This window comes from Callithrix jacchus, chromosome 5, assembly GCF_049354715.1.
Source record: "Callithrix jacchus isolate 240 chromosome 5, calJac240_pri, whole genome shotgun sequence".
Classification (NCBI taxonomy): Eukaryota; Metazoa; Chordata; class Mammalia; order Primates; family Cebidae; genus Callithrix; species Callithrix jacchus.
The window spans coordinates 41218222-41227287 of NC_133506.1; positions in this window are offsets into that span (position 1 = coordinate 41218222).

The following is a 9066-nucleotide window of genomic DNA, read 5'->3' on the forward strand; positions in this document are numbered from 1 at the left end:
CATTTTGCTGATACAGGCAGATAGATACTAGATAGCTATTTGTTGTATGAATGAACCAATGAACCCTCATTTTATTGACAAGGAAACAAAGACCCAGAATATCAGGGGTCTAGCCAGGAAAGCAAGACTTCTGTCAGATGATTCCAAAGAGGGAATTTAGGCCACGTGAAGTGATTCACACCTATAATCTCAGTGCTTGGGGAGCCCAGGGTGAGAGAATCACTTGAGGGCAGAGATTTGAGACCAGTCTAGGCAACATAGTGAGACCCTTGTCTGTACAAAACAATTTTTGATATATATATATATTTTTTGAGACAGAGTCTCGTTCTGTCGCCAGGCACCAGGCTGGAGTGCAGTGGTGCAACCTCGGCTCACTGCAATCTCTGCCTCCTGGGTTCAAGCAATTCTCCTGCCTCAGCCTCCTGAGTAGCTGGGACTATAGGCGCATGCCACCATGCCCAGCTACTTTTTGTATTTTAGTGGAGACAGGGTTTCACTATGTTGGCCAGGATGGTCTTGATTTCTTGACCTCGTGATCCACCCGCCTCGGCCTCCCAAAGTGCTGGGATTACAAGCGTGAGCCACCATGCCCGGCACAAAACAATTAAAAAAAAATTAGCTGGGCATGGTGGCATGTGCCTGTACTCCGAGCTACTGGGGAGGCTGAGGTGGGAGGACAGCTTGAGCCCAGTAATTTGAGTCTGCGGTGAGCTATGACTACACCGCCGTTGCACTCCAGCCTGAGCAACAGAGCAAAGACCCTGTGTCTCTCTAAACACACACACACACACACACACACACAACACAGGGAATTGAATGTGGAGAATTAGCTACAAAGTTGTCTTATGGGTAGAAATAGCAACCAGGGGAAGTTGAGACAAACCCGAGATTAGCAACTTCAGGAAGCTGCTACCTCCCCTAGGGCTAGAGAAGCTGGAATCACAGCAGGTCCATCTAGCAGGAGCTGAACCATGAAGTAGTCACTGCAACTGCTAACATTCCCCCGCCCCATCCTTCCCAAGGATGAGAGAAATGGGGGAGAAAGACCCTGGCTTCTTCCTTCTTCCTCTCCAGTCTCTCACCAGGACTTCCCATTGGCTGATCCTAGCCAAAAGCCAGTTGGCAAGGGAGTCAGGAAACATGGTTTGCAGGGATTAGCCTCTGCTGTATGGAGCAGAGCAGAAGGGCAGAGAATGGATTTGAGACAAACAGAAAGTTACCTGCCCCAAATAATCCCATACCTGGGAAAGATTGCGTTATGTATGCATTGGCAGGCAGCGCCCCTCCCCCAAGTCCATGTGACCTTTCTAGGCTCTTTATTTTTACACGTATGGCTTAAGCATCACCTCTTCCAAGAAGCCCTTCTTCCCAGCAGAGCTGCTACTTCCCATCAGTGCATTCCCCTAGCATGCTCTGCCTGCCTCTGTCAGAACATACACCACCGGCGGGGAGATGCTGCCAGTTACCTGCCAGGCTCCTCGATGGACGGAGCCTCCCAAAGCCAGTCCAGAGTTTGATTTTATTTCTCTGCTGGGCAGAAAGTGATTGTTGAATGAGTCAGCTGTTATCCCCGGAAGGATAACACGGGGAAAGGAACACTAGAGTCAGAACAACTGAGGGTCCGCAAGTCTGTTTTCTCATCTGTAAAACGGGAACTTTGAGGAGTGAGAGGGAGAATGTGTGGTAGGGCAGTTAAGCTCATAGGCTCTGGAGTCAGACCATCTGCAGTCAACCCCCAGCTCCACTTTAGTTACGTAACACTCTACTCCTCTGTTTCTCACTTATACACTAGGAATGACACTAATATTTCATGTGGTATCTGTGAGGATTAAATGAAACGGTGTGGAAAACAGTGCAAGTGCTTAATAAATGTGCCTAGGAGATCGACACCATCCTGGTCAGCACGGTGAAACCCCGTCTCTACTAAAATACAAAAAGTAGCTGGGCACGGTGGCGCGTGCCTGTAGTCCCAGCTACTCGGGAGGCTGAGGCAGGAGAATTGCTTGAACCCAGGAGGCAGAGGTTGCGGTGAGCCGAGATCTTGCCATTGCACTCCAGCCTGGGTAACAAGAGTGAAACTCCGTCTCAAATAAATAAATAAATGTGCCTAGTATCATTATGTGTGGTGCCTAGCCACATGCCTGAACATCACATAGGTAAGAGATATCCCCTCCCCTCCCCTCCCTCCCCTCCCCTCCCTTCCCTTCCCTTCTTTCTTTCTTTTTCGACGGAGTCTTGCTCTTGTCACCCAGGATGGAGTGCAGTGGCACAAGTACAGGCATGAGCCACCGTGCCTGGCCTTTAATTTTTTAATTAAAAAAAACAGAGATGGGGATTTCTCTATGTTACCCAGGCTGGTCTCGAACTCCTGGCCTCAAGCAGTCCTCCAGCCTTGGCCTCCCAAAGTGTTGGGGTTACAGGTGTGAGCCACTGCACCTGGCCAGGCCCTTGTCTTTCTTGTTGATCACTGTAGCCCTATAACCAAGCATAATCACTGAAACATAGTAGGTGTTTAGTCAATCTTTTGAGTTTTTTTTTTTTTTTGAGATGGAGTCTCGCTCTGTCTCCAGGCTAGAGTGCAGTAGTGCGCACTGCACTTGACTCACTGCAACCTCTGTCTCCTGGGTTCAAGTGATTCTCCTGCCTCAGCCTCCTGAGTAGGTGTGACTACAGGGATGCACCACCACGCCCAGCTAATTTTTATATTTTTTAGTAGAGATGGGGTTTCACTACGTTAGCCAGGATGGTCTCCATCTCTTGACCTTGTAATCTGGCCGCCTGGGCCTCCCAAAGTGCTGGGATTACAGGTGTGAGCCACCATGCCCAGCATTTTTTTTTTTTTTTTGGAGATAGGGTCTTGGTCTGTCACTCCAGCTAGGGTACAGTGGTACAAACATGGCTCCTGTAGCCTTGACTTCCTGGGCTCAAGTGATCCTCCCACCTCAGCCGCCCCCCACCCCAAGCAGCTGTGACCACAAGCATGCACAACCATGCCTGGCTGTTTTTTTTAAATTTTTATTTTGTAGAGACGAGGTCTTACCATGTTGCCTAGGCTGGTCTCTGACTCATAGACTCAAACAATCTGCCCACCTCAGTCTCCCAAAGTGCTGGGATTACAGATGTGTGCCACCACCCCGGCCTCAATCAGTCTGTATTGGGCCATAGAAAAAGGCTGAGTTTCATTTGATAACACTTGTCTGCTTGTGAGTCCAGCGTCTGGTTCTGTGACCTTCCCCTCTGTCCCAGGTATCACAGAGGATACCTACACCACCTGCCTACACCACCAGCACAGCCCTGGCACTGAGCCCTCTCACAGAGGTCAAGGGACCATCCTGGGATTAAAAGTGGGGACTTTGGGGCCTGTGAGGTGGGGGCATGCATGGAAGGAGACAAGGGTCTGGAGCAAAGGACTAGCAAAGGAATCTAACACTTATTGAGCACCTACTGTGTGCCAAGCACTGCACATGCTTACTGCATTTCATCCTTACAGCAGCCTGCAAAGATTGTTCCTCCCATTTTAGAGGTGATGGAATGTATGTTCCAGGGGTGAAGGCATTTGCCCACGGTCGTGCAGAAATGAAGGAGCACAGCTGGGTTTGAACTCTAGACTGTCTGGCTCAACCCTATTTTTTTGTTTTTTGTTTTTTTTTGAGACAGAGTCTCATTCTGTCACACAGGCTGGAGTGCAGTGGCACGATCTTGGCTCACTGCAACCTCTGCCTCCCTGGTTCAAAGCGATTCTTCTGCCTCAGCCTCCCGAGTAGCTGGAATTACAGGGTACACCACCATGCCCACCTAATTTTAGTATTTTTATTAGAGACGGGGTTTCACCATCTTGGCCAAGCTGGTTGCCAACTCCCGACCTCGTTATCCACCTGCCTTGGCCTCCTAGTGTTGGGATTGCAGACATGAGCTATCGAACCCAGCCCTTTTTTCTTTACTTTTCTTCCTTTCTTTTTTTTTTTTTTTTTTTGAGACAGAGTTTCACTCTTGTTGCCCAGGCTGGAGTGCAATGGTGTGATCTCAGCTCACCACAACCTCCACCTCCCAGGTTCAAGCGATTCTCCTGCCTCAACCTCCCGAGTAGCTGGGATTACAGGCATGCACCACTATGCCTGGCTAATTTTTTTTGTATTTTTAGTAGTGAGAGGGTTTCTCCATCTTGGTCAGGCTGGTCTCGAACTCCCAACCTCAGGTGATCCGCCCACTTTGGCCTCCCAATGTACTGAGATTACAGGCGTGAACTATCATGCCCAGGTTCTTATTTCTTTTCTTTTCTTTCTTTCTTTCTTTTTTTTTTTTGAGACAGACTCTCGCTTTCTCTCCCAGGCTGGAGTACAGTGGCAAGATCTTGACTCACTGCAACCTCCGCCTCCTGGGTTCAGGCAAGCACATCCGGCTTATTGTTGTATTTTCAGTAGAGATAGGGTTTCACCATGTTGGCTAGGCTGGTCTCGAACTCCTAACCTTAAGTGATCCACCTGCCTAAGCCTCCCAAAGTGCTAGGATTAAGATATGAACCACCAAGCCTGGCCCTCCCTGTTATTTTCACTGTACCCAATCTACCTCCCAGAGAAGGGAGGAGCAGGGGAATGGAAGCTGAGCCTCAAGCCATACAGGAAGCCACGAGAGCCAATGCTGAGGCCAGGCTCAGGCAGAGTGACAGCTTGAGACCATGACTTTGACAGCTGTGCCAAGGCTGGCCTGAAACGGGGAAGACTAGCTGTGATTATCAAGACAAAGGATAGCCAGGGGCTGCAGCAGGGCGCTGAGGAGGTGCTGGGCTCCTAACAGAATGTCCTTGAGCCCTTATCCCAACAGAACAAGCTCTCTACTTACTTGCTCTGTGACCTTGAGCAAGTTACTCAGTCATCTCAGTTGGGCGTCCTCGCTTGTCACACAGTCATCACACATGCTGAACTGTCAAGGGATGACATGAGACGATGCAAGGAGACAGAACTGGGTCAAGTCCAGGTGAGGGCTCAATTACCAATTAGTCTATCATCTGAGACAAGTCACTTCGTCTCTCTATGCCTCAGTCTCCCTACCTAACAAATGGGCACAGTACCTGCCACACCAGTTCTCTGTGAAGATATAGTGATTAAAGTACGGGCTCTGGAGTAGTTTCCCTGGGTTCAAATAATGTTCCACCCCCTTAACTTGCTTAGTCCCTCCCCTCCCCTCCCCCTGCCCTTCTTCCTTTCCCTCCCCTCCCCTCCTCTCCCCTCCCCTCTCCTCCCCTCCCCCCTGCCCTTCTCCCCTTCCCTCCCCTCCCCCCTGCCCTTCTCCCCTTCCCTCCCCTCCCCTCTCCTCCCCTCCCCTCTGCCCTTCGTCCCTTCCCTCCCCTCCCCTCCCCCTGCCCTTCTTCCCTTCCCTCCCCTCCCCTCCCCCTGCCCTTCTTCCCTTCCCTCCCCTCCCCTCCCCCCTGCCCTTCTTCCCTCCTCTTCCCTCCCTTCCCCTCCCCCCTGCCCTTCTTCCCTTCCCTCCCCTTCCTCCCCTCCCCTCCCTTCCCTTCCCTTCCCTCTATCCTTTCCTTTTTTCTTTTCTTTCTTTCTCTCTTTTTCCTTCCTTTCTTCCATCTTTTTTTTTTTTCAGACAGAGTCTCCCTCTGTCCCCCAGGTAGGAGTGCAGTGTCACAATCTCAGCTCACTGCAACCTCCACCTCCTGGGTTCAAAGGCAATTCTCCTGCCTCAGCCTCCTGAGTAGCTGGGATTACAGGCACTCACCACCACACTTAGCTAATTTTTTGTATTTTTTTTTTTTTTTTAGTAGAGACGGGTTTTCACCATGTTGGCCAGGCTGGTCTTGAACTCCTGACCTCAACTGATCCTCCTGCCTCAGCCTCCTAAAGTGCTGGGAGTACAGGTGTGAGCCATCAAGCCCTGGCAGTTCTTTTTCTTTAAGCCCCTTCCATTCTAGGAATTGCAAGGTTATTCTGTACCTTGGTTTCCTTCCCTGGAAAGAGGGGGTGAAAGCACACTGACTTCATGGAGCTGTGATAGATGATCTGCTCAACAGGAAGAACACAGAATGGCATCTGGCACAGGTGAGCTCTCTGTCACTGAAATCACGAGCCCTGGGTCTGGAACCTACTAGTAACTAACGCTTGCTGCTTGATGGGCACCGCTTGGGACACTTTACCCTTTGACTGTAATCCTCAAAGCAATCCTATGAGCTAGGTGATATGTCTGTCCCCATTTTACTCAAGAGGAGCTGTTATTCAGATGTCCAATGACTTGCCAGAGGCCACAGCAGGTAGGGCCCAGACCAGGATTTGAGCCCCGGCGGAGTCTCAGTCATTTATTCATCGCTAATGAAGGCTCCACGAATGGAGCAATTAGGATGTCTACATTATGTATGAACGTGTTTTGGAACCAGAAGAGATGTAAGTGGAGAATGCCTTCAACGAACCCTAAAGGCTCGGTGAGGAGGGCGGGGGTGAAAGGATGGAGGGATCGCTCTGTTCAGCTCCTGTTTGCTGCCAGCAGGGGGCGCCCGCTGCCTCCACCAGGTCTCCCAGCCCTGAACCAGGAGGCTGGGCTGAAGACCTGCCCACTGGCCCATCCCCCAGGCGGACCTTGGGGACCACGTGTAGGAGCTGCAGAGAGTGGCGATGTTAGCCCATGCAAAGCCAGGGGCATGCCAAGAGGGGTTTACCTCCCCAACCGGGTTGCGAAGCTGCCTCACACAGACCTTCCAAAAGATGCAGATGCTTCAGCCTCATCTGGCCCCTCCTCCCAGCAGAACCTTCTGGGTGGCCGGGCACAGTGGCTCAGGCTTCTAATCCCAGCACTTTAGGAGGCCAGGAGTTCGAGACCAGCCTGGGCAATAGAGGGAGACCCCCCCGTCTCTAAAAAACATAAAAAAAAAAAAAAAAAGTTGCCGAGTATGGTATTGTGTGCCTGCAGTCCCAACTACTCCAGAGGCTGAGGTGGGAGGATTGCTTGAGCCTAAGATGTCAAGGCTGCAGTGAGCTGTGATCATGCCATTGCACTCCAGCCTGGGCAATAAAACGAGACCCTGTCTCAAAAAAAAAAAAAAAAAAAAAAAGGAGGCCAGCAGGCGCAGTAGCTCACGCCTGTAATTCCAGCACTTTGGGAGGCCAAGGAGGGCAGATCACTTGAGGTCAGGAGTTCAACACCAGCCTGGCCAATATGGTTATCTGTTCCTTTTGTACCCTCCAGAAATGGTTTTTTTTTTTTTTTTTTGGTGGGGGTGGTTTGAGGTAGAGTCTTACTGTTACCCAGGCTGGAGTGCCATGAACATTCATAATGTTGTATAACTGCCACCACTAATTAAAAAAAAACACACTAATTTTGATCACCACTACATTGAAAACATTTTGATCACTGCAAAATAAAACCTTGTATCCATTAAGCAATCTATCTTTATTTCCCTCACACTGTGGCCATTTATTTTATTTTGTTTTGTTGGCCTTTTTTTTTTTTCTTTGAGACAGAGTCTCACTCTGTTGCCAGGCACCAGGCTAGAGTGCAGTGGTGTGATCTTGGGTCACTGCAACCTCCGCCTCCTGAGTTCAAGCAATTCTCCTGCCTCAGCCTCCCAAGTAGCTGGGACTATAGATGTGCACCACCACGCCCAGCTAATTTTCATATTTTAGTAGAGATGGGGTTTCACCATGTTGGCCAGGATGGTCTTGATCTCTTGACCTTGTGATCTGCCTGCCTCGGCCTCCCAAAGTGCTGGGATTACAGGCGTGAGCCACCACGCCCAGCTTTTTTTAAAACAGAGTCTCTGTCACCTAGGCTGAAGTGCAATGATGCCATCTCAGCTCATTGCAACCTCCACCTCCCAGGTTCAAGCGATTCTCAGCCTCCCGAGTAGCTGGGATTATAGGCACCCTCCCATCATGCATGGCAAATTTTTGTATTTTGAGTAGAGACAGGGTTTCATTATGTTTGTCAGGGTGGTCTTGAACTTCTGACCTCAGGTGATCTGCCTGCCTTGGCCTCCCAAAGTTCTAGGATTACAGATGTGAACCACCATGCTCGGCCAACCATTTGTTTTTATGTAGCCAAATTTACTGATTTTTTAATTTTTAATTATTTTGGAGGACAGATTTTGTTCTGCCGCACAGGCTGGAGTACAGTGTTGTGACCCTAGCTCACTGCAGCCTCGAACTTCTGGGCTCATTCGATCTTCCTGCCTCCACCTCTTGAGGAGCTAGGACTACAGGTACGCACTATCGCAATCAGTTTATTGATCTTTTTCATAATGGCCCTAAGATTTTGTGCTGTGCATGGGAGTACTTTTCTCACTAGATTATTAAAAGGCAAAGGAGGCCAGGTACAGTGGCTCAGGCCTGTAATCTCAGCACTTTGGGAGGTTGAGGCTGGTGGATCACTTGAGGTCAGGAGTTCAAGAGCAGCCTGACCAACAAGGTGAAGACCCATCTCTACTAAAAGTACAAAATAGACAGGTGTGGTGGCACATACCTGTAATCCCAGTTACCTGAGAGGCTGAGGCAAAATTGCTTGAACGCAGGAGATGGAGTTGGCAGTGAGCCGAGATCATGCCACTGCACTCTAGCCTGGGCAACAAAGTGAGATTCTGTCAAAAAAGAAAAGAAAAGCAACAGATTTTCAAGTTATTATTAATGGTCAGTGAAATCTTTTTTTTTTTGAGACAGAGTTTTGCTTTTGTTGCCCAGGCTGGAGTTCAATGGCGTGATCTCAGCTCACTGCAACCTCTGCCTCCTGAGTTCAAGGGATTCTTCTGCCTCAGCCTCCTGAGTAGCTGGGGTTACAGGAGTTGGAGGGTAGGGACCTCCCATTTGTCCCCATCTGTAGCCACAACATGAAGTTGGATAGTGAGTAAGTATGCAGTTAATGGTGATTAAAGGCAGTTTCTACTTCCAGATTATAAAAGGAAAACATCTCATATTCTCTTCTAGTCCTTTCAGAGTGTGTTTTTTAAAATTATGTGTTTCATCCATCTGGAGTTGATTTTAGTGCTGGGAATGAGGTAGGGATACAGCTTTATTTTTTTCCAAGTGGCTAGCCAGTTGAACCAACACCATATTGAGTAATCTGTCTTCCCCCTAC